This window comes from Oxyura jamaicensis (assembly GCF_011077185.1).
Source record: "Oxyura jamaicensis isolate SHBP4307 breed ruddy duck chromosome 4 unlocalized genomic scaffold, BPBGC_Ojam_1.0 oxy4_random_OJ72816, whole genome shotgun sequence".
NCBI classification, from domain to species: domain Eukaryota; kingdom Metazoa; phylum Chordata; class Aves; order Anseriformes; family Anatidae; genus Oxyura; species Oxyura jamaicensis.
This window is the reverse complement of record NW_023303850.1, coordinates 645,575-670,697: the sequence shown is the minus strand read 5'-3', so window position 1 is coordinate 670,697 and position 25,123 is coordinate 645,575. Positions and strand designations below refer to the sequence as shown.

Here is a 25,123-nt window from a genome sequence, read left to right as displayed (position 1 = left end):
ACAAAGCAGCTTCCAAATATTCATATGCAAGGTCACGACAAGTAGGCTTTTTGAAAGAAAAAAGGAATTAAGCCTTGCTTTCACTGAAAGAAATCAGTTTGGATATTCAGGACCCAGGCTTTTCAGATAGCTAGTAACGAGGTCTAATGGTCATACAGCTAGTAAACATTTCCTGCAGTTACCTCAGGTAGTTATATAGCCTCTGTAAAAAAATCATAAAAGGACAAAATAGCCTGGTCAATGGTGGAATGGAGTTATAACGGTTCCTCAAGGTGACAATCCACCAAGAAAAAGCTAAAGCCTGTTGTGAAGCCCTAACGGGTGGGACGCACCGTCACCTGTTTGGTTCTGCCTGGGGCTGAGGGGATTGTACCCACTGAGAAGTTATCTTCAGGGGTGCAAGGCACTGTAGTGAAGGCACAGGGCACACTAAGGATGCAGTTGAGGGAGGGGGGCTGCTCAGGGGACCTCTGTTCTACCTCACATCCTCAACTGCTGTGCCTCCTGAAGTCTTAGGGCTAAGCAGCACAACTAGAGAACTCTTCCATACATACGTAAAAGAAGCACATGCATATTGATGAAGAGGTGATTCAGTGTTCTGTTTATTCACCTAATGTATCCGGTATTTGTTTAACCTGAAAAATTCAAGACTTAATCTTGGCATCTGAAAAATCAAGTTCTTTCATTTCTTTCCAGCCCCCCCCCCTTTTTTTTTTTTGGTAATAGGTAGAACACTCAAAACAAGATGTTTAAATTTTGGCAGAAATGAAACACTTTCAGAAGTCTCTATGACGAAGTAAAGATGTGCTTTTTGTTGGTGGTGGTGGTTTTGAACCTGAATGCGTGTACATACTGGCTATTTTTCACCTGACAACTACTGAGAAGCGTGCACAATCACCCACTTCTGGCTGGAACAGTTAACTTCACATACTGCTGCACTGGCTTTTTGATGGAAATCTTAGAGGCCCTAGAGGCCCACAAAGAGATAGCCATGCACACCTCTTCTTCCAGGCCACCTTTGTTCCATCCCTTCCCCACAGACAAACCCTGTCGGGGAGGGAGCCCTTGGAGCCTGTGGCTGCAGATCTGGTACCAAGACACCTACAAACCTCCATTGATTTGAGGTTCTTCGTCAGCTTAAGTCCTCACAGACTATTTACGGCTCTCCAAAATACCAGCAGAAGGGCACTGAAGCAGTCAATATTCTGTTTATCAGTATCGTCAGCGATGTCACAGTCTGGGCATGCAAAGATCTCTTGATAAAACGACCTCCTCGGCATCTAAATCCTGACATTCGTGGAAGTACGACAATAGACAAAAAGGTCCGACTTTGGAAAGAGTCAAACTACTAAAAGCAGATCCTTCTGGGAGGTAATTTTATCTTTCATTACCTTTTCAAATCAATCTCACCGAATCTTCCAAGCTGTGTCCTGAGCTACTGAATATATTTCTGCGCTGTAAACACCGGGACAAAGTCAGTGTGAAAATCTTGCCATCAGTTAACCAGCTCCAAGTCCTTCCTGTATTTTGCATTGACTGGAATGATAAATAATTTACTTTCTGACTACCAGATCTCAGAAATAAATTTCTAAAACAAAAACTCCTGCAAAACACAATTATTATTCAACGCATTTTAACAATTCGATAAATGCAGCGCAATGACTTCCGTTAGCTATTCTCCCAGCCAAGGTCTACTACATCATTAAATATTATTGAGTTGGGTCTGCCATTTTACTTGAAATTATGCGCCTGGCATTTTAGTCTATGGCCATAAATGCTGGAAATGTCAGTTATATAAGCATCCATCTTTTTCACTACTGCCTCCCATCAAACATTAATGGTAGGAGCTCTAATCCATTCTACACAGTCCCAGATATCTACATTTGCTAGGAAAGGAACTGTAACAGAGCACACTGACAACTCACAGTAAGTAATTACTCTTAGAAATATCTCAGTAAACTCAATTTGCTCCCAGAGGTCTTTTAAATTATATCTCGTTAGAGTGCAATGCTTTTTCAAATGACAAGGTCACACAAAAAAGCAAAACTCTATTTTATCTTTATCAGAGCTTTATCCCCCCACAATAAAACTGTTATAACACATAATTCCAACCAGATAGAGATACTGTGTTTTACTGTTAGAGCCCAGAAAAGCCATAAAGCAAGCAGAGTTGTTGTTTACAGTCACAATAAATCTGGAATATCGCATAGCATCCTAGGTGAGGCAAACGCTTCTGCTAATGTGAGCTGCGTGGGAAGGATTTTATTTCTATTTTTTTAATTTTGTAGATAAAATAATTTTCTTCTGAATTCACACTAAAACTTTCTCATGAATCAGGAAAGATGAATCTCAAACTGCAGTAACGCAGCAGAACACACACTTTATCTCATCACCCCGCTAAACTGCATCGGGGACTTTATAGCAAGGGGTTATTGAAAAGCAACATGGATTGTGTAGCTTGACCAACAAATCTCATTTTATTAAATATTGATAGTTGGTGTGCTTTCTTACAATTCCAGCTCCTGAAGCCACGCCACACATTTTCATTTAAAATAGTCTTGTCATTGTTTTCCTGAAGAGCTTGAAAATATGTTGTAGTGTGCCCTGAGCTCACAACCATGAGATAAAAACAAACTCTTTCAAATGTGCACAACTTTGGATTTATTTGCCGATTCCTTGCTATTTGAGAATGAACAAAGAAAGGACTCCTCAGCTTTTAAGTCTTCACTAACAGTACTAAAACAGTTGCCCCACGATCACATTGGACAAGAAGGATAACTGCCATGCAACAGTAGCAACATAGTCACATTTTAGCAGCAATTGTTTTGGTTAAAAAAAATCTGCATCTTGTGTTAATGAATACACATTTCAGTTTGACAGAAGAGGATGGGGTAGAAGCTGCAGACTACATTAAGGATATCCTCAATTTTATCCTTAATTTTTATCCTTAAACACTGCTCTTAACTGAATATATGCTTTTATTCTCAATTCCAAGTGATCTGGCAAATTAGAAGAGGGCACCAAATCTAAAATCATCAGCACTGGTGTACCTTAGCAAGTAACAACCTCCAAAGAAATTCCCCAAGCGATTCAGAGGATAACAAGGTGCCATCAGAGAAAACATACAGTCTGGTTTGACAGGTACCATACGGGGGACGGAAAACAACATCATTCTGCAAGCAGGGATAAGCCCAAATCTTTCTAGAAACAGACCTCAGCAAACTCACCTCCTCAAAGCAGAGGTCTGCAAAGCAGAAGTAACTTTGGAAGAATAGATGTCCTCATAGGGAGGGGTTTTTGAATACTTTTGTTTCACACGGGTCTTGTACAGGAATGCTTTGGGAGAGACCAGCAGGAAATTTCAGGGGCATAGTACAAGGATAAGCACTTTCATAACAGTCAAGAGAATTTCTGAGAAGCACATACACTTTTGCATTCTTTATCATCTCCTGTTTGACTTTTTTTTTTTTTTTCACTGACACGCACAAGGATGAGTTTTGCTAAGGGTCAGCACAAACAGACAATCACCTCACATCAGGAACAGATATTTCTCACAAAGTTTACCTCCTCTGAGCCCTGCCAATGAAAACAGGCGACTCTTCTTCTAACAAGTGACCCTCTCATATTATTACCTTACATTGCTTATTCAAGACAGTATATAAAAGGCAAATGCCTAAAATGAATGCTTAGAAATACAGACCATAAAAGCTGGAGCTTTAGCCTGGGACCGCAAGGAAAGAGCTGCAAAAACTTATTCCATCATGGAAGAAAATTAAATGAATAAATTAAATGGCACAAATTTGATGGAAAACGAGCGGTGAGCTTTCTAAGCACAGTTCATCTCAGCTATGTGATCAGCAACACAAGCTCCGACAAAAGAAGCACCCAGTATCAGGTCCTTCAGGTTCTCAGTGGTTTTTGGAACTGGGCTTTGCTGCTGCATTTCAGATTTCAAATTCTTCTCTCCAGATATTTCTGTGATCTTCATTAAGGATTACTGGCTATGAAAAACCTTGTGGATGCAGAGCCTCAGAGCAGCTATTAATGAATACATCTCAAAAATCCCCTGTGAGGAACTAGGAAAAGGCTGCTTGGGCACAAAGCAGAAACCGCAGTGGAAGAAAACATCTCAGCTCTCTCTGTAGGTCAAGGAACAAAGTCAGACTTTCTGTCCCTCCATCCCACATATGACAATGTTCTTCAGATTTCTCCATGTAGCAGTAAAAATCATCCAAGAAAAAAAATGTGGACAGAATTGAAAATCAAAAATTGCTAGCACAGAATGTATTGCAGGTCTCATCCTTGTACTATTTAGCACATACTTCGCATGACCAATAAAAGCATGGTTCCTTTCTGTTTCTTTTTCAGCTATTCCATGGAGAACGGCAGTAACAGAGTTAGCGCCTCCAAGGACTGATTTTTAGAAACATCTGACCAAGCCACCCTGCTTCCAACTACTTAGTTACTGAAATCTGTGGTAAGAACTCCCCAGTATTTCAGCCAGTTCAATAAAAAAAAGCAAATAGTTCAAATCTGTCACTGATCTACATCAGGTAACTTACTGAATCTAGGTTTCTGCCCCTGCATACCTGGCCCACCTGATTTCATGAAGAGAGCTGGGTCACTTTATTCCAGATGTAAATTTGACTGAGAGCGACTAGGAATCTGATCCCATGACTGCAAAAGAGCTGAACTAATTTATGTCACTGCAGAAAGCTGGGACAAATGTCTACATTTGTAAAAACATGTTCTGAGCTTCCTCTTACTTTAATATAGTAGCAAATATTTCAAAGACAACTCAGAGTTTCAAATTATTTTTTTTTGCCAGTTCTTTTCTGAACATCTACAAATCCCTGATATACTTTAAGAAAACCAGAAGTGGCTGAAAAAAAAAGGTAAATAAATAGCCATAATTGGAAATTAGATTTTCTCTTCCTGTACAACTATGACTTGTGTTTGAATTTATCGGAGTCTGCTGCCGAGCTTTGACTTCGAACGCAGAGCTGAGTTTCACTTTGTCTTCCCTCAAAGAAAACCAGAATGTTTCAAAGTCCAAATGAAAACGATATGTTCAAGTTCTGAACAATAAATTCTGCTGAGGAAAGCAAATGTTTTCATCAAAACCACAGTTTTCAGTAGGAAAGCATTGGGAGGGAGAATTTTCAGCCAACTCTACCAAATATCTGCATCTCTTCATGCTGACATTTTTACCTTGTTGGTAATGCTTAACAATGAGTCCCGTGGTTTCCCAGAGCCAAGCAGCGTCTCTGCAGTCAGCATCTTCAGCAGTGACGCCTGAGCCATGCGTCTCAGCAGCACAGTCTGGTGATGTCGGGCTCTGTGGATCAATGAGGTGTGATTTCCTCTTGGTTTCCCCTTGGCTTTCTAGGAAGGAAGGAGATAGGAGAATTCACCACTGCTTTAATTCATGCAAGCAGAAAGTGCATTTTTGATGCTTCTAAGGCTCTAAGACTCAGTGCATCACACACGTCACTCGTATCTCTGTCAGCTGCAAACCGAACTCAGAATATTGAAACAGAAAGACGTATTTTTGTTTGCTTTTTTCTTTACCCTCAGTTTCTAACTGGCAGAAGAGATTATCCAGAGGTCTGGTCTGTATGTTCTTCATCTCTTTAAGAGTCTTTAAATCAAGGCTGAATGCAGACTTTAAAAACTATGAGTCAGTTCACACAGGTTTTTTTAGGCTTGGTACAGGCCGCAGAGGGTAAAATTTAAAGCCTGCAGGTCACTTTAGAGGATCATCACAGTTCCTTCTGCCACAGAAACCTACAAATCTATGCAATGAGCAACAGACTGTAATCAACCTTTGGCTGCCCTTCCTCATTCCCTAGTTGTATTTTTTTATTGCAATCCTACACAGACATAAAAATTAAAAACATAATGGCAAGCCTGGAATCAAAACAATTTGATTGAGGGCAAATGAAACAAACCAAATGACCAAAGCCACCTTTTCTTTTTTCTTTTTTTATTTTCTTTTTTTTTTTTCTTTTTTTTTTTCTTTTTTCTCCTCCCTTTTTTTAACATCCCTTTTCTTTTTAATGTATAGATCCCACTTGCAGCTTTCCAGAAGCACCAGGAAACTGCAACACTCTTGAGCAGGAGTTAGGACTGTGGTTTGTGTTCCCCTGTTGAACCCGTGTCACTTTGTGTTCCAGCTACAATCTTTTACACAACTAAGAATGACCTGTCATGGCTTTAATGCCCACTATTGCCCACAAAAGACCATAAACTTTTACTAGAATGATAAAGTCCGTTTTTAGCCTTCTAAATAATCTGCATGTTGCCTAGTTGCCCCACCTACTGTCTCCTTGCCAGTTATATTGAGGAGCCATAAACAAAGAGGAAGGAGAATAGCCAGTAAATTAAAGTGCCGACAACTGAAAAGGTCAAAGTGGTGTGCTTTATTATGGTCTGTCACTGACTATATGGCACGTTAAAATTCATATACTGGTGTTTCAAGAAAATAGAAACAATCTGTAAAGAATGTGAGAAATCAATCAGCAGGAATTGACTCAACTAAAAGCGATTGGACTGCTACAAAGGCCTGTGGCTACCAAGAAACAAAGCTCTCTTTCCTTTCTACTGCCTGAAGTGATGGGAACAGAGACAGGAGCGAAATGCTGGCTTCTTGCAGGTATTTCAGCAACAATGCAATGCACAGCTAGTGAGGGGAAATGAAGCAGCAAGGGTTTCCTCACAGTCCCTTTGTCCCCGAGCTCAAGTCCTAATACCAAAAAAAAAAAAAAAAAGGTGTTAAATTCAACCAGTGGCACAGGCAATTTTGGCCTCAATTATTGCAGTTATTTACTGCAAAAATGGCCAGTGAGACTGCACCCTTAGCTGCAGGCTCCCCATTCCTTTCCTAGACGGCCTGCAGCAGAAGAGCATCAAGGCAGGGACCACCAGCCCTTGGCCAATCTGCTGCTCATGCTCTTGCAGCATCCAGTCTCACTCAGCTGGAGGAAAGTATTGTGAGGCCAAAGGATGCACAGTCTCACATGGGATCTCGTGGATCATCTGTGCCTGTGTATTTCAGCAGCACCGCATGTGATCAATACTGCTCTTTGAGAACTGCACTGAGCCAGTTACTGTGCCTTGCAGCACGGGACAGCTTGGTGTCACTAACCTGCTCCGTTACTGCCTGCTTTCTGTCCCCCTGGGTGCAGGGGCTGAAGGACGTGCCCCTTTAATTCCACAAACAAATTATCAGACACAGGCCCGGCCAGATGAAGTCTCTTTCCAAGAACTGGCTAATTTTGAGCATGATTGTGTGTGCATATAAGCACAGAAGACGAATCAGAAGGAGCTGACAGTTTTGAAACATGTTATTTGTGATCAAGACCACCAAACACTAATGAGACACAACGTCTTGCCTGCAGCACAGCCTGATGTATTTTTTTTGTCACATAATTATATGCTACTGTGGCAGAACATATTTGCCACAAAGATTTTTCTTTCTATCTATCTATCTACCTATCATGGGGGAGTGGACCAGCAATTTGCAAAAACCCGTCTTTAAATAATGACAAAAGACAAGTAGTGTCTGGTCTTGCTATTTCTCTTACAACCCGAATAAATGCTCAAGCTCCCTGATTCAGAACAAATGTATTTTATTCTCCTTTTTTCCTAAAGAGGGCTAACGGGAGTTTTCACGGCTGCTGGATTCATCACTACCATCATTTTCTTCTCCCGCAGAACCAAAAGCTATTGTACTTTCGTGCTGTAACCACAGCCCTGGGGTCATAAAGTGGCACCTCTCCTCCGGGGGTTCGGGAGTGTGAAATGGCCACAGAGGATGCCTGCAGCTGGCGGAGTGAATACATAGCGCTTACGTCTCACGGCCTTGCAGAGATGCAGATCTTCAGACACACCACGATGTCTCTTCCTTCACTGGCAGGGAAAACATAGGCAACTTTTCTTCCACTGCTAAACACACTGTCTTTGTCACACTTTGGTCAGCTACGGAGATAATTTTACTAAATCCTCATCCCCACCATGGACAATGGTTTCTCCTCTCAGTTATCATTGTTGCAGGTATTACAATAAAACAACAGCAGCTCTGCACTGAGCCTTATGGAAACCAAACTAACGATCTTGTCGAAAGATTGAGTACTTTGGGAGCTTAATTGAGAAAAACACCGTCTGTGGAACTGTGATCCAAACCTGAACGAGATGCAGCAAAGAGTCCTGAATCTGTAATGGAAATATCTTAAGGTAGAAAAGTGGAGCTGTAAGTGTGAAGATGTATAAGCCAGTTTATTTAAAAACAAAACCCAAGGAGGTGTAAGAGAGGTGGGGAGCCTTGCCCATCCCGTGCAAGGTTCAGAAACAGCCAGCTGCCGTTTCTGAATGGCCACCCTGTGCCACACCACGGAGCCTGGTGCAGCAGGGGCTCCTGTGGCGGCGCTGGTCAAGAGAAAGCAACCACATCCAAGGTGCAGCACCCTGGTGAGTGTTAAACACATGTAATTCCCCCTTCCTACTCTTAAAACTCCCTCGCACAGCATTCATGGCTAGAGTTCCAACTGCTCCTAAAGGCAAAAAGAAGGATTTTTAAAGAAAGTCATTAAATTTACCTGCTGGCTGGCTGAATCTGAGCTGGTTGAAAATCGGTCTTTGGTTTTCTAATCCACTAGGTTAGGCTGGCTGAATGGAGTGACCCCGCACCCTTCAAAACCTTCACTTGCCACAGGTGGTAGCAGATGAGACGTTCAGCACAGGACTTTCCATGTCCTCTTGAAGAACTACGGCCACGTCACACACATTTCAGCCACGCAGAGACAAATCCAGTTACGACTGCAGGTGCATCTTCCCTCAGCCTTCTCTTCTCCAGGCTAAACAGGCCCAGCTCTCTCAACCTGTCCTCGTACGACAGGTGCTCCAGGCCTCTCTTCATCCCCGTAGGCCTCCTCTGGACTCACTCCAGTAGCTCCATGTCCCTCTGGTACTGGGGAGCCCAGGACTGGACAGAGGACTCCAGGTGTGGCCTCAGCAGGGCTGAGCAGAGGGGCAGGATCCCCTACCCTTGACCGTTCTCTCTTCTTCTTCCCCAGCCACATTCTCTGAAACAATTTATTTCAATTAGACCAAAGCCGTTCCTAGCATTTTCTGTCGTGTGTGGTAGTTTTAATGAGCAGGAAAAGAAAATAAATATGAGGCCCAGACTGACATGACATTCAACTGGAACGCAGTAAGGAGTTCTGTTGGAAGCTCTGCTCTCAGTTACGTCCCTTCCTAGTGGTCTCTGTCTATGCTGTAAGATTTTTGCAAATCTCTGAAAAATGCCAGCTGAAGGATTTCAAGGGAATAAATCAAAGCTTTAACTGCTGGGATAGAACTGAATCCATATTCCACCCAAGCTATAGACCGGGAGAGTTTCCCATCAGATTTTTTTCCTCCTGTGACCCTGTGGTTCACAGGTTTCAGCGAGCTCCTGCCAATCCCCAAGCAAAAGGAAGAGAGGTTGTGAGCTATTTTTTTTTCTAATACAGGGAAATAAAGCTGATCTTGTAGGTTATAAATAAGTGGAGAAAGAGCCAAGCAGTTTGTTCTGCACTTTACCCGGTGGAAGCTGTTGATTCATCACTTATTTAGAATATCACTTATGTTGTCACCTTGTTACCTGCTACGCAGAATTGAAAAGAAAAGCAGAAAACATGCACCAGTCACAGCAGACTCTGACTCTATGCTACTTTCTATGTCCTTTGTCAGCAGGGTCATGAAACTCAGCCAATGTTACCTGTGTTTAATGGTTAGTAAAAACATTTAATGTAATGTCCAGTTGTTATAACCTAGGTAGAAAAGCTCAGTACTCAGAACATATTTGACATCTTTGGTTAAATGCATCGCAAGCCTTTTATTTCAGTTCTGTGGTAAGTCTCCTTAGATTGCTCTTCCTACTTGGACAGATAGACAGCAGTCCCAGCAGCACCCTGACAAAAAAAATAATCAAATTCAGGTCAAAGAAACACAGAAGGGTTGTTTGTAAGGAGTCTCTTTTAGCTAACAGGGGAAATAACTCACTGTTCAGCATTATTAAGATGTGGTTCAGATACAAGGTATACACGAAGGTATAGTTTAGCTGGCATTGTATAAAGGATCTGTTCCTCCTCATCACAAAAGGTTGCATACATGGGTTTTTAACATCACTGCAATGTATGTACCAAGTTATAGAAACAGCATGCGGCACCCAAAGTTCATTAAGGATCATTCATACACTATGGAATACACAGACAGTTCTTCTGTAATATACTAAAAGGGTGCAAAAATGGTTTATAGGACTTTTTCTCCCCCCAGAATAAATTTGCTTGCTATTCATTTTGTTCCTTCCCTGCTAGACTATGAGATTGTGCTGTTTCTGTTGTAAGTCGAGTTCTGTATGTAAAAGGGTACATCCTTTCTGGGATTTCTGCAGCTTCACAGATGTGTTTCCCAGTTGGATGTGCTTCTGAGGGTAGTAGCAGGGCCAAGAGGGAGCTGATGAAACCTGTGCTGGAAAGCCTGTCATCAGGGCTATTTGAGACTGGAGCATGGGAAACTCCAGTCTGCTTCCTACAGGATTTTATACAATTTATTTCCCTAAACTCATGAATCTGTGTGCTAGCACAGTCACTGGCAGAATTAAGCATCCATTCTAGGGCTGCTTTCTAGGCTTCTCCAGCCCTCAGGAAGGAAGAACCAGCCTCACAAAAAGGATTCTGCAAAACCCGAGTCAGGCCAAAATTTCTCTCTGTAGATCAAACACCACTTCCTAATTCCAGATGGGAGATTCAAACAGTCTAATACCTCCAGCAGCCTCAGGAACAAGAGCCTTTCATACCACAACTTGGCTTCATCTGAATCATTCAAGCTAGCCTGAATCCAGGCGAAGCAGGGCCTCGATCCCCCAACACTACACACGCCATCTCTACACAAGGCAGCACTGCACGTAACTATGGAAAGAAAAATAAGCGGTGAAAACTTGAGCAAATCCAAAACCTGTCCACAAAGCATTTCAGTTTTAATGAAAAGAGTCTGTTTAGACAAAATTCTCTATCATCAAAAACCTGTCTGACTGAGTCAAGGCAGCAAAGCTGCTGTGTTTTTCATCACCTGAGATACTCCCCTTCTGGAAAGTGCATCTGCTGAGATAAAGGGATAATTCTGATGTGTTGGTATTTTACAACAAAGACCTATGTTGAAAATTTTCCATCAAAACTGCTGAAGCAAACTGGGCTTTTGATTAAATAGGAAAAAAGCTCATTTTTCCACCAAAAAAAAAAAAAAAAAAAAAAGTGGCCCAAATGGAAATTCTCTCTAGGACTTTGCTCCTGCAGCGCTTCAAAGAAAATTAAATCCCTTCTCATCCTCTGAGATCCCCCTCAGCCAAGCAGCCCAGCTGCTCTGCCCACGGGCAGCTCACACCACGGGCAGGGACTCTGGGGGAGAGCTGCCACCTCTCTCCAAGGAATAATCACTTATCACCAATCACCGAAAATACACTTCAGGTAGGATTTCAAGCACAGAAAAAGAGAAATGTAAACCTGAAGGCAAAAGCAGACATGGGGGTTCACCCACTCATGGATACTGACATCCCTGTAGACTTGTTCAGGGCTCGCTGCAGAACTTCTTCCTCCCTGGCCCCTTCTTCTTTAGGTATCTGAAAGTGGGGGGAGTGGAGTTTAGTGGGGATTTTTGATACACACAAGGTATTTTATGAATGTACAGGATTATGGATGAGTACATACACCAGCACTTTTGTAAATCAATGTGTATGTAATTGGGAGCACGTTAACCATCAGAACTGAGCACAGATTACTTTGTGCCACGTCCTTCTTCAAGCCACAGTGCTTTGGAGTCAAGATCCTGGGTAAAGAGCTGACCGGAGAGGTGGGACTCCAGGGCAGTATCACTATTCCCAGGAGCCCACTAAGCCCTGGTAGTAAATCTCATTAGTTTGTACCATATGCTGCACTCAAAGTCCAAATCACGTGTAAACTCAAAAATCATGTGTAAATCCAAATCATGTGTGAATCCAAAAATCCAAACGGAGAAGGAGCCCACGAGCTCCTTGCGTCTTGGTGATGCATCTCCTGGGTGTGCGTTTCTTTCCCAATATTGACACACACATCCACGTCCTGTAAGAAATCAGGTGTGAAACTGGCACCTGTCAAGCTTTGGATTTGAAAAAACTGGCAAAACATTCATCCCTCAAAAAAGCAGAGCAGTTAACGGCTGTGGTAGTTCCTCACTGTCCCTCTCCATGTGATTTATGGCTGTACCACAGGGGCCGGAGGACAGCCTGTTGCCACGGTGCTGCCAGTACCTTGATAATCCTTTCCACAAAAATGACTGCTCACTTCCAAAAGGACTGGCTGGCACGTGGAGGGGCTGTCAGCCACAACAAATGACTCCCAGGATCATTGTTCATCAAAGGGCTGAGCTGAATCAGCAGGTTCAGCTTAGAGGAATCGGCTGGCTCAGGAGCGATGAAAGGAGCATCACGCAGCCACATCAGCCAAGAAGAAATCGGATTCATTTCTCTGCTCCTGTCTGACTTGCAACTTTGCTTGGTTGTGTGCTGAATCTTCCACCATTTCTCCTCTTTGCTCCTTCATTCCCTCATAAACTACTTTTTGGGTGAAGCAGAGTACCCAACAACCAACACTCCCTGTACAAAGGAGCTTTATGCAGAGATGCTCGAGCTAAACCAGGGATTAATTAACAGGGAATATTATTCCTCACCAGGACCTCACCAGATCTTAAACACAGCCTTGGGTTAATCCAGCCCCGCAGGTAAGGAGCCTGTCTCTGGTGCCATCACAGGTATCCCTCTCTACTGCAAAGAATAACCTGCATCAAGGCCTTCAAGGGGCAACCCTCCACCTGATAACCTGTCCTGGCATACCACACAGAGAACAAGGCACAAACCACTCTTTTGGGGAAAAATTGAATGGTGTCTCTACTCCTGCCCCCATGCAGGTGATGTCTGTACTCAACACCTTCTCTTACGCTCTGTCTCTCTTGAGCTCATCAGTCGCCCCAATCAGAAACTGCAGACACTGCACAAAAGAGCTAAGTGAATTATATATTTTTTTCCCTTTTCCTTTTTAATACAAATGAGATTCATGTTTGAATCAGACTTCAGGGAGAGGTTCAAGGTTAATTCTTTTTTTATCCAAATGGGCTCTCTCATCCTTCATTTCAGCCTACAAAAAATACCTCTGCTTGGCGTTTTCTGACAGCCCCGGCTTTATCTTCACTGGCTGCTGAGTTGCTTTGGACATACTTAGCCTGTTCTCAACTAAGAAAGTCAGCCTTAACAAGGAAAAAAAAAAGAAAAAGAAATAAAGAGGAAGATATAGGAAAGAGCAATGATCTCAAGCCTTTTTCTCCCCCAGCCACTGCTATGAAGTCAGCCCATTCTGAGAAAGCACATAATATAACGCAGGTAGATCACAGAATGATAGAATATCCCGAGTTGGAAGGGACCCACAAGGATCATTGGGTCCAACTCCTGATAGAGAGGAGTGGCAGCTCTACCATTAACTGCTTCCCGACTGGTTTATTGACCCAATGTCCCCATTTCCACTGGACATGCCCTGCCATATCCACCAGCTCCCTGTACTGCTACCAGCCAGCCCTGTACTAGTTTCTCCCATAAACGAAGACCAGGATGGCAGTGGAGGATGCCCCCCATGCCCACGGGAACCACCAAGACGAGCTGCATGCACACCACCGCTCTGACCACAGTCCCTACCTTTTTGGATGGGGTGAGCCCCTATGAACTAAGCTGCCCTAGCAATGCTTTCTCTCTTAGGCGGGACCGAGCTGAGTCCGGCAAAATGAAGCCGCATATGACTGCAGCATTTAGACTGATAAATGTGAATATCTGTGCTATAATAAAGGAGTAATTTGTGTGAAGGGAAATTGCATTATGCTTATTCAAAGTCAAATTTATTTCTTCCCTTTCTTATTAAGAAACTCATTTTAAAAATCCCAGCCTCGGGTCAGGGTTATACTTATAGGGTTGATTTCATATCTGACGGTGCAAAATTCAACACTCCTATGGAATTCTTCACTGTAGTCAATCAACAGCGTAAGCCCCCTACTTGGGCCAAGAATTTCCTATTTTTCTTTTAATTAAAAAATGGCTTGAGGGCATGTAAGGCTTAAATTACTTGCACAGAGAAAAATGCTTCTCTAAGAAACCCATTAGAAGATATGGCTCGAGAGCAACAGAAGCCCTTCAGAATAAACAGAAGTTTAATTTTTTTAAGGTAATGGAGAAGAGGGGAGATACTCGAGAGTTTTCTTCAGCTCGTTTGGGATAGTCATGTCCTGCCCTGAAGCCACAGTTGACTTAGCCTCAGAGGAGACCAAAGAAGAGCTGCTGGGGGAAGAGCCAGACACTTAGCAGAATGGTGACATACTTATCTGGAGGTGGATCTCTGCCAACGTGGGTTTATTTAAAATTTGCGAGCCTTGGATTCAAGTCAGTTACAAAAATGCAACCCGAGGATCACTACGGCAGTTTGGCTTGTGTATCAGCTGGCGATTTCATGACATGCGTGTTGTTAGTTGGCATGTAGCGCCCGTAAGCTCTAATGCAAACAGGAGCGGCAAACAGCCTCAAAAACATGAAAAGGGGAAAAGGCAAAATCCCAAAGCCACACATGGTCCTGTTTTGGCTTCCCAGAACTTCACCGCACTCAGGATCTGGAGTTTCCCTTTTCTGCTAGGACAGCTACCACACGCTTAGGCAACCTGGATGCCTGCCCCAGAGGGAGATGCCAAGGCCCCGTGCATCTTGAAGCTGAATGATTCGAGCTGGGAGGATTGTGAGCTGTAATTTTTAGTTGGCAGGCAAGGAGGCAGCAGCATCAGGTTGTGGTGGGTCAGCAGGTGCCAACAGCTCTGCAATCCATGTCCATATCTGCAGTGGACTTAGAGCTGGCCTCCCAAGACAAGGTGGCTAGGGCATATCCTTTCTGGCTAGGGAGGTAGCGTGTCCCGTTAGGCAGGACTTGACAGACAAGCTGTTCAGCAGCTTCTTCTAGGGAAGCATCAGAAATATTGCATATACCACCTTATACAAGCTCTGCTCCAGATTTTCTTCTGATACCCCTTATTTTCACCTAAATGGTGCAGAATCCTGCTCCTGGGCCTTGCTCTCTGGGAGCAATACCGAAACAAACCAACAAACCCACCCTCCCCCAGAAACGGCAGGTTGGGCTCCCAGTTCTCTCTCCGTTGGGAGCCTCTGACCATAAAATGGTGTTACACTCTAGTTAGGTTTAAAAGCAAAGCCTTGAAATAGAGAGCAGATAACTACATTACAGTGACCAGACACCAGGCTTAAATGACTGAGAATTTCATGGAAAAATATGGATGGGCTCATTTAAACGGTAACAAGCTGTTGTCTTGGCCTAGCTGAAGAAGGAGGGAAAACGAAAGGATGAGCTTTTAAAGGGCTCTGAAATGGCAGCTGTGGTTTTTGAGCTACAAGCTGATCATCCACAGGGAGGGAAATGGAACAACCTGACACTGGTAAGGATGAAGATCAGAACGTTGCACAGAAGGAGGCATTTCTTAACACCAGAGCAGGGAATTTCTTTCTTCCCTAGCTGCCTTACGAGGACTCCCCTAGGCATGTGGCAAGGACCCTCTGTATTCTTCTAGGCTAAGATAAGTGCCAAGGAGCACCAAAGTCCTGACCCTTGGTGTGCTGAGGGGTGTAGAGGAATCCACCAAGGAGAACACCAGGCAAAACAAAAGGGAATTGGAATTTTATGTTGAAGAGCAAACTGCTACACTCAGCTTTATATCTTGGAGCCCTGATGGATTAGAGCAGGATTTCTCAGGCTCTGTGAATGTGTGATCCTCTTCTGGCTTATCTGCTTGCACGTGATCTCCAATCAGCAGCAGCTAAGCTCTTCCAGGCCAGGATTACAAGCTGCAGTTGCAGGCTGCAAGCATTTCCACTTCCACCCTCAGCCCACTGGAACTGAGCAGTGACCAGAGATTCAAGACAGCAAGCAGCTCACAAGCTAGTGCTAGCGCTTGACACCATATGGTGTCATGCTCAGTAATAAAATCCAGGGAAAAGAAGGAGGAAGGGGGGAATGTTCAGAGTGACGGCATTTGCCTGCCTGAGATACCATTACAAGAGTTGAGTCCTGCTTTCCTGGACGTGGCTGAAAACCTGCCAGCTGATGGGAAGCGGTGAATGAATTCCTTGTTTTGTTTTGCTTTGCTGTGCAGGCAGCTGTTGCTTTACCTAGTAACCTGTCCTTCTCTCAGCCCATGAGTTCTCGCACTTTACCTTTCCAATTCTCTCCCCCATCCCGCATGGGGAGAGCAAGGGAGCGGCTGCGCGGTGCTGAGCTGCCTGCTGGGTTAAAGCACTCCAACCTCTCACCTTGGAGGTGAAACTTGCCACCACAACAGCCTGCAGGCAGTGGTTTATGCTGACACATTACACTTTGCACAGAGAGAGAATAGCTGCACCATAAGCTCCGTTCAAGGACAGCTGTAAGAAGCTGTCACTTTCTTGCTGCTGGTTACCAGCTCTGATCTTATCCAGATGACCTTAACATCCATTTACGTATCAAAAATAATACCAATATGACCTGGCAAGCTTGATCTTGTTACTGCCAAAGCTGGATTCTCCCTCCACACCTCCTTTTGCTAACAACCTCTGGGATGTAAAAAGCCTTTTCAATAGCTCAAAGAAACCTTTTCAAGGCAGAAAAAAAAAAAAAAAAAAAGAGAAAGAATTTCATGAGCTGAACCTAGGAATCTTGCAATGGACTGACACCTCTTATGTATTTTTAACCACAAGGCCTTTAGCTATGCAGCAGATCCAGTACAAACAGGGCAAGTGTTACCCCTTGCACGTAGGTACTGTGCCACCTCTGAGGCTCCATACCTTGCCTCTTTTAAGGCCTTCAGACTCCAGTGTAGTGGCAATGAAAGCAAGGCTGTCTCCAAAAGCACAGGGTAACCCCTTGGCCGTGAGGAGGCAGAAAACATGCTACTGGTTTTTGGCAATTTGGGCAAGAAAATAGAGACCAGCCGCACAGACTTTCTCAAACAGAAAAGAAAGAAATGGATTCTGCTGGTCTAACTAGGAAACTGGGTGAATGCAACGCTGCCACGTGCTCCTGCTTGTTTAAGAGAGTGGAGGCTGGAGAGAGAATTTAATGTCGGGTTTCGCTAGGAGAGATAAAAAGCAACGGGGACACAATAAATATAACACCTTCTGCCTGGGTTGCCTGGGATACAGCATCTAGGGAAGACAGGCAGAGTGGGTGAAGTACGACCCAGTCCCAATTCACACAGCAATCATTGCCACCAGAATGCATTCACCTTGTGCCATTTTCCATCTTGTTATAACCTTTGTCACGAGAAGGAGGTTATTGGATGAAAAAGGCTTTTCCATATTGGCTTTAGCAGCACTGCTGCCACTTCCTTGATCTTTTCAATATTCTGTAATTGATCGGTTTGCCGTCCCAATTTCCCTTTGTTTACAGCCTCTGTATCTTGAAGCTGGCCAGGCAATTCAAGCAGATAAAGGACCACTGAAAAATCCCTGCCTTACAGCATCCTGCTTCGCCAGAGTAATCAAAGATCAGAGGGTCACATCTTTCAGCTGGTGTAAATAGATGTAGCTCCAATTATGCCAGTTGGGTTTATTCCCTGCTACAGACCTTGAGCGAGCAAGGCCCATTCTGCAGGCTTGTCCACAGGCCACTGGTCTACAGAAATGCCAAAATAAATTGAAAGCTTTCATAAAAAGATGAAGAACCCAAGTGTCTTACTTTGCTCATGACATTTCTTGTGAAAAAAAAAAAAAATCTAAATAAATCCTGCCTCGAATTATATATAATGAAGAGAAAAATCTGTAAGATTTTAATCCTTAAAACTAGTCCTTAAATTCAGTTTTGTCTTTACTAGAAGCAGGGCTCTGAATCTCTTCTTGACAGTGTTGAGATCAGTCAGCCCTTTGCAAAGACACAAAATCCCTAAGCAACTTGTCAAAACCTGCCACGACTTAATGCTGCCTTTCCATCTACTTCACTGGGCCTTAAAGTACTCCTTTGGTCTACAAGCGAGTTTTTCTTCTGCAAAAGGGGAATGATGGTATTTTCTCCATTTCATTTACTTAAATGAGTTTTTAGGGCAGGGGTTCCAACCCCTGGCACATCTAGCACTCACAATAGGAAAGTCAGTTGGAGAAGTCCTTGCCCCAGCAGAGCCTATAACCATCACTCACCACCACCAGCATAAGTTGTTAGCGCTGCTCCACCAGCCAGAAGCATAGGCAAGAACTCCCTGCCTGGGCAAAAAGCTTCTCTGTGTTATATAGCACCTAATATATGGAAAACCTTGGCCCATCCCATTGGGGAAGTAATGTTTTTGCCTGCTAAAACATGAGCCTCTCTCTGCAAAAGCTAATATTGGTAGAGCCCCTCTGGCAGCACTCCTTCTGGCCCCCTATGTACCGAGTAGCACAGTGCTACCAGCCTCCTGTGGAGACAGCTCTGCCCGAACACATTCACCCAGAGGGCGACTGGATGGCGTATCACTCACCAAAATCACCACCACGAGCCCTGTGCACCTCGTTGGCAGTGAGGACGTCAGCCTTGCTCCGAGAGCAGGGCTCCAGAGCCTGCCCTCAAGCTCCAATTTTCCAGCTGGTGCCACAATTATCAGGCAGCTCACAAAGTCTGTATAGAAATTTATACCAAAATAATCAACTGGGGAGAACAAAGCACTCCTGCGAGTGAGGCACTTACTGCATGGATTGCGTTGGGTACGGACACAGCACAAGGAAGGTCAGCACGGAGCTGTTGTATAGAGGTTACTAATTCTTTTCACTCTGTACAAGAGCCGTCTCTGTTTGCAGTCCTACAAGAGTATTAAAAGGATTACGCTGTGTATACACGCAACATACTCAGACCACATGGGATAGAGTATAAATACTTGGAAAATTACAGTATCTTTGAACTTTCCAGATCAATCTGTTTGAACTACATACATCTTTTTAAGTTTACAATACACTTCTTGACATCAAAGGAGGGGGAAAAAAAAGATAGTGTGTTTTTTTAATCAGGCTGATTAGAAGCACTGCTGGGACATCTCTTCTATGCAGTATCAATAATTCAGTGATTTTTTTTTAAATTGCAGTATTTTGTATATTTTAATCTCTTGTTTTATTTGTCTGCCTTTGAATTTGTTTCTAGGGAGCTCTTGCGTTAGAATTCCAGTATTAATTCTTTGCTGGTTTGGTATTTTAGCTTTTTAATGTTCGTTAGAAATCTGAACTGGGAACAATTTCGTTTTGTATTGGTAAAATAAATTGACCGAAAGCAATTCGACAAACAATCACCACAAAAAATCCTCTTGTAATGATCTGATTTATTACGCATCTGTTTCTCTCACCCAGGAGTTAATTTCAAGAGCATTGCCTCTATTCCGAAGCAGCTCAGACCCACTGAACAGATGTACACAGATCGGCACAGAGGCTTACCAGAAAGTAAGAGCCATTTCATTTTTTTCTGACCACATTGGCACAGTTGAGTATGGATCCCATACATCAGTTTGTCCACCTTGGTGTCAGTTTGGTTAAGCTGCTTTTCACCCATTAAGGCTCAGGCCCCCGGTTTTCCATTAATGTTCCTGAGGATTTCAGTGAAGCACAAGTTCTGCTACAATACCAAAGCAGCACAGCTTCATCTCTAACCCTGTGCAGCAAGCAGGGGTCACTAGGTAAGCTTTCTGTTCTTTGCTCTCTGAATTTTAATTGGGGTTATTTCACAGCCTGGCTCTAATTTCCAACACTAATTTATAATGAAATCTCTGTCTTTTGCTTAGCTCCTGGCTTTATGCTTCTTGCTCGCTGGGTTGCTCTGGATATTGTTAGCTGACTCCCTGCTGAGAAGCTCCGCTTAATTGCAAAAAATAAAAAAATAAGAAAAACTGGCAGTGCCCTTCCCTAAAGGTTTTTCGCACAGAGGTAGCTAGAGTTAGATTTCTGCCCCACGTTTCAGCGCTGTTTGCTCTTTTTGCATCATCTCAGTATAACCCAGCAAAGAAACCAAAGTCGCGGACCTCCAAGGGCATGTAAAACTTGCGATAATCTAGGCCCTAATTATGAAAACGGAGTTTGCCAAGCCTGTCGCCAGAGCAACTGTGTTGGAAGGCACTCAATGAAGGCAACAGGATACAGGGCAGTGGCATCTGGAAGGACCAAATGCCATTGAAGTTAACAGTCAGCAAGCTGACTATACCAGCCACCCAGAAATGTCCTCACAATTCGGGAGCAACAGTTCCCAATATTGTGGTTCACTTTGTAACACAGAGGCTGGAGTCGGACACCTTCCACCCCCCAGCTCACCTTGGGTGCTAGGAGCGGCAAAAACGCAGGCAGCGTGGTCCCTTCTGCAACCGGGAACTATTTGCTGCAGGAAATAATGCCGCAAGCTGGCTCTAAATCAAGGATATTTCAAATGTCAGCCCTGCAAACGCTACAAAATACAGCAAGCGCAAGGCTTAGCCATCACTGAGGGATTTTACAACAGTGGCCAGATGGGAGAGGAGCTATCCCCTGCTCTTTACCAGCCTCTGCAGCCGGGCAAGGCTGCAAGACAACTGGGAATGTGCTCGGCAGAGCACACAGCCACCTCACACGTCACTTGTTCGGTCTCTATCACTCCTTCCTGCTTTGAAGTTAGACAGATCGCTGCTGGAGCCCCTACCTACTGCTCCTTCTTCCTCTCAGGTGCTGGGAACAGTCCTGTGAACGAGGTCCAGGCAGGCACGGGATGGTTTGCCTTACCCTCCGTCCAGCCTGGCACCACTGTTGTGCTGGGTTTGATGTAAGGTTAATATTCCTGTCGGCATCACAGGCCTTTGACACCCCAACCGCACCGCTCAGTTCCACCTACTGCTGCCAGTAACGAGCATTATCCCAGCAGTTTGATACGTGAAGCTGAAGAATGGTTAGATTATCACCAGTTATGCAGACAGCATATTTGACAGCCTCTCAACGATGTTTTCAGCTGTCAGTTACCGCAGCCACGGCGTGCAAACCACAAAAGGGACACAGCACTGAATACGTGCTACGGAGAAACCTACTTTGGAAGAGTCAGGCTTCTGGATAGATACACTTTATGACATAATTGTGCTAACTCGAAATCATTTGCTTTATCTCTTGGCAGAGAGGCAGTTTTCCACATGCAAATTAATTATAGGACGCTCGACTCCCATCATCACTAACAGAGAGGGTGGGCACGAGCATTTCCAGCACCGATCCTGTGCTGCAGCACGTGCTCGCGTGACAAATGCCAGCAGCACTACAGCTCACCTCCACAGACAGCAGTTGTAACTGAACTGCAATATTCGGGCAGATTAAAAGAAATAACTCATTTTCAATTTAAAAGATTCACCAGTGTAAAGGGAAATAAAAGCTATAGAAGTCAGTATTTCAGCTTAAATGGACAAGGTTTACAGAAAGCGTATGATCAACTTCTCTCTGGAAATCAGTCTCGTTTACAGTTCCCCAGCCCAGGCAACCCACGTCACTGATGTGTTCTCAAAACTGTGGCTTAGTGCACTTACTGCTGGAGGGAGGAACTGCAGCTGCATGCAGGAGTTTTACTCTGATTATTTTAATGAAAGGACGACGCAGAAACATTATCAGGCAAACATCATCTTGGTTAATGAGATCTTTTATAACAGTATCATAGTTTCTTTGAGTCCTACCTTTAAGTGAAGCAATCTGCATTTTGTCTGTAAGCTGTAACGCAATGACGTAGAACTACTTCTTGGCATTGTTTTAGCACAGTACATGATGGTAGCTTCCTACTTGTCTGAACTGTCATAGATACCTGTCACCTGTTTTAATTTTTTTCCGTAGTTCCAATAAAACTCAGAAAACCCACACAAATTCAGAGCACCCAGCAACAGTAACCCAGGGGAGATTTACAAGGTCAAAGGAAGCTTTCTTTGTGTGCTCGGTCCCCATGAAATTCTTCTGCAACCACTTCAAAATCTAGCAGCTATTTTAGTTATGTTCCTACCAGGTTACACACTGGATATTGGATTCCAGCATGGCCAATCTTGGCATCGCTGATCTCACTGAACACATGAGGATATGTACCTGTTTGCCTTCAGCCCTAAAGAAGTTTGAAGCACTCCAGCACTGACACAGAAGTGTCGCAGAGGTGCCAGTATTTGCTAAATAGTTTTGTTTCCTCTGCTGGCAATCCTGTAACAAGGGGGTATCCTGAGTGAGGGGGGAGGTAAGGGTCCAGAGGAGTTGTGGAATCTTCATTCTCAGAAATACTCAACGTTCAACTGGACAAGACCCAAGCAACCTGCTTTTATAGGTCCTACTTTGAGCAAGGGGGACCAGAGCCATACAGAGGCCTCTGCTAACCTGTATTATGTCCCAAATCCAGGAAGGCTTTGAACTAAGAGGGCTCTCTCTGCTGCCGTTCCAGTAAATGCTGGAGAATCAATAGCATCACAGATCATCCCCATTGCACGGTGAACAGTCCAAGAAAGGTAGATAAACACCGTGCATTAACTCTTCCCGACGTACACTTTCCTCTGGCAAACAAGGAAGAGCTCTGATTTACTTCAAGCACTCAGCAGCTGCTCGTAGAGAAAAGGCCCACATCTAGCATCATTGCCCTGCTGGGCTGTTTGCTCACCACATGGTAATTTCTGCTCCAGGACACTCAAGGAAGGTGGAGGCAAGTTTCCCTTTCCTAGTTTCATCCTTAACTAACAGAGAAAGAACGGGAGTGCTTGATTTGGGAAGAGCTGCAAGTAGCAAACCACCATTTCAGGCAACATTTTGCTTGTCCTTTAAAGAGTTTTTTAAAATTATTATTGGTAATCAGAAGAAAGCCTACTGGATTTCTCATGTAAGGAAAGGCAACTTGGAGCACGGTGGCTGAGTGACATAAATCCATGCTTGCCATTTTCCATGCTGCACTAATGGATCTGCCACCCACAGCATTTTGACCAGCAAGCACTGGGCTGATGGTGCCGCTACTCGTGTGGCTTCGGCAGCAGCAGGCACATCTGGAGATTTGCACTGTGGGGATTCAGCTCTTAAAAAAATAAAAAATAAAAAGTGGCCAGCAGCAGTGAGAGCATTCCCACTGACATCAAAGGCTGTGCATCCTTAAGAGCAAACATGCTAACAGCACATGCAGACAGGTGTGCAGCTGTGCATGCCCACAAAGAATAAAAACAGCGCTTTGCAGCAGTGCAGCCCTCTGCCGAACAACTTGTACTCAACATTTATTGATTATATCTTCCTCCAAATGTGAAATAAGTGAAGCAAAACAAAGCAGAAGCTAAACGGAGCCGAACAACATGAAACCCGTGCAGGATGAACACCTCTGTGCCCACTGCCTGAGGCAACCTGCTGCTGGAGGATAACGTGCCAATGCTAATCAGATGATCGCTTTCCCTTCCCATTAGGCATTCTGCTAACTCACCAGATAAGCATTTTCTCTCCTATGGCTCCTTGAGGACTGCCAACTCACATAGGGAGGCACCCTGCTTCCTCTCTGAGCCCCATTTCAGAATTATTATTCTTTAGCCCCGAGCGCAGCCCTGGAGATGCCGAACACCCCAGTGGTGCTGAGCAGTAACCGGCCTGCAGTGCTGCGCTGTCGGCCTTCCAAACTTCGGTACATATCCTGCCCTTTTAAGAAAAATTACACGATCCTGCAGAGCACGGACTGTTGAAAGACTGTGTACTGATCCCCTGTTGGGCAGAGGACTGGGTTACTACAGGGATGGCAAACTACGGTCTCGGCAGAAACAGCCACAATTCCTTCTTCGAGGGGCTGGACCTTCCCTGCACTGAGAGCCAAGAAAGCCTGCAAACAGCTTTTGCCAGTCACAGACACATGCTTTTTTGTTTTATCCAGCACAGTAATACACTAGGAAAAAAAAAAAAAAAAAAAAAAAAGGCACAAAAACCACAACAGACTGTGGAAGAAGCGAAACTGTACATTGTATCAGCCTCAAGGGCGCACACCTCCCATCTCATCCTATTCCAATACAACATCGTTTTTTGGAAAGAAAGAAATAAAAAAGAGAGAGAGAAATGTTGCTTTGGGACACCTTAATAGATCACAGGGCAGGAACGTATACAAAGGATTTTCCCTACATTCAGTCCTGCCTGCTGAGTGGAAATGTCTGGTCTTGCCTACAGGGCCTGATCCAAAGCACCTCAAGTCAGTGGTTTCCACCAGGCTTTGAATGCACCCCAAAATCTGACTTGTAAAAATAATGGCCGAGTGCAAGGCATGATGCACAGGAAGAAAAATCCTCTTGCATACCAAGTGGAATTGATTCATTCTGGTGTGTGCTTGATCACCTGCTAACAAAAAAAATATAAATGTGTGTATCTGTATCTATATCTATATCTATAGTCTTCACTGAAGACGAAACACTGCAGTCTGAGAAATGTTAGTCAACTGCTGAGTCAGAGACGCCTTCCACCATTCCAGACATATCACCTACAATCTCAGACGCGCTGCCAGCTAAATGAGACAGATTAGCTGGCTATGTTCAGATCTGGGTCAGAGATGCAGCATGCTCAAAGTTACCACCTGGCGATTCACACAGGTATGTAGGAAACTGCATCTGCACCCTGCTTTCTCCACAACAATCAGGTACGCCTGACATGATGTGCCTACCTGAAATCAAACTCACTGCTGTGCAACAGCCATTAATGGCAAATATATCGTGTTTGAAACATAGGCTTCCTGGGGAAGAAGTAATGTGAAGTCACTCAGAAAATGTTACAGCCTACCATACCTGCACAGGAATAGCCTTTTCTTTTATTATTCTGATTATTATTCTCCAAACATGGGAGACAGCAGCCAAGCTGTTCAAGTAACTGGAACACGGGATTCAGCACCAGCAGAACAGAAGAGCGCTCTCTGGCTTTAGAGACCCATCGCCAGCCTTTTCTATCGGTTTTCTGAGACGTTTCTGGAAAATTTGGGAAGCAGGCAAACGAAACATCCCCCTGAGCTCAGCAGAACTCAGGTACCAGGCCACGGCTGCTGCCTGTGCTGCAGTGTGG

At 44.1% G+C, this 25,123-nt stretch overlaps 1 long non-coding RNA gene across 1 annotated transcript in view; it reads right to left on the bottom strand.

The window, feature by feature from the left end:
• Window positions 1–6,603: 6,603 nt before the first annotated feature.
• The window catches only part of LOC118157211, a 100,759-nt gene continuing 82,239 nt past the window's right edge, over window positions 6,604–25,123 (bottom strand). Inside the window, exons 7-9 of the long non-coding RNA XR_004746580.1 lie at window positions 22,086–22,273; window positions 18,801–18,912; window positions 6,604–6,745 (exon numbers count right to left, since the gene is read on the bottom strand). This is a non-coding gene — a long non-coding RNA (uncharacterized LOC118157211). The remainder of the gene's footprint in view (window positions 6,746–18,800; window positions 18,913–22,085; window positions 22,274–25,123) is intronic.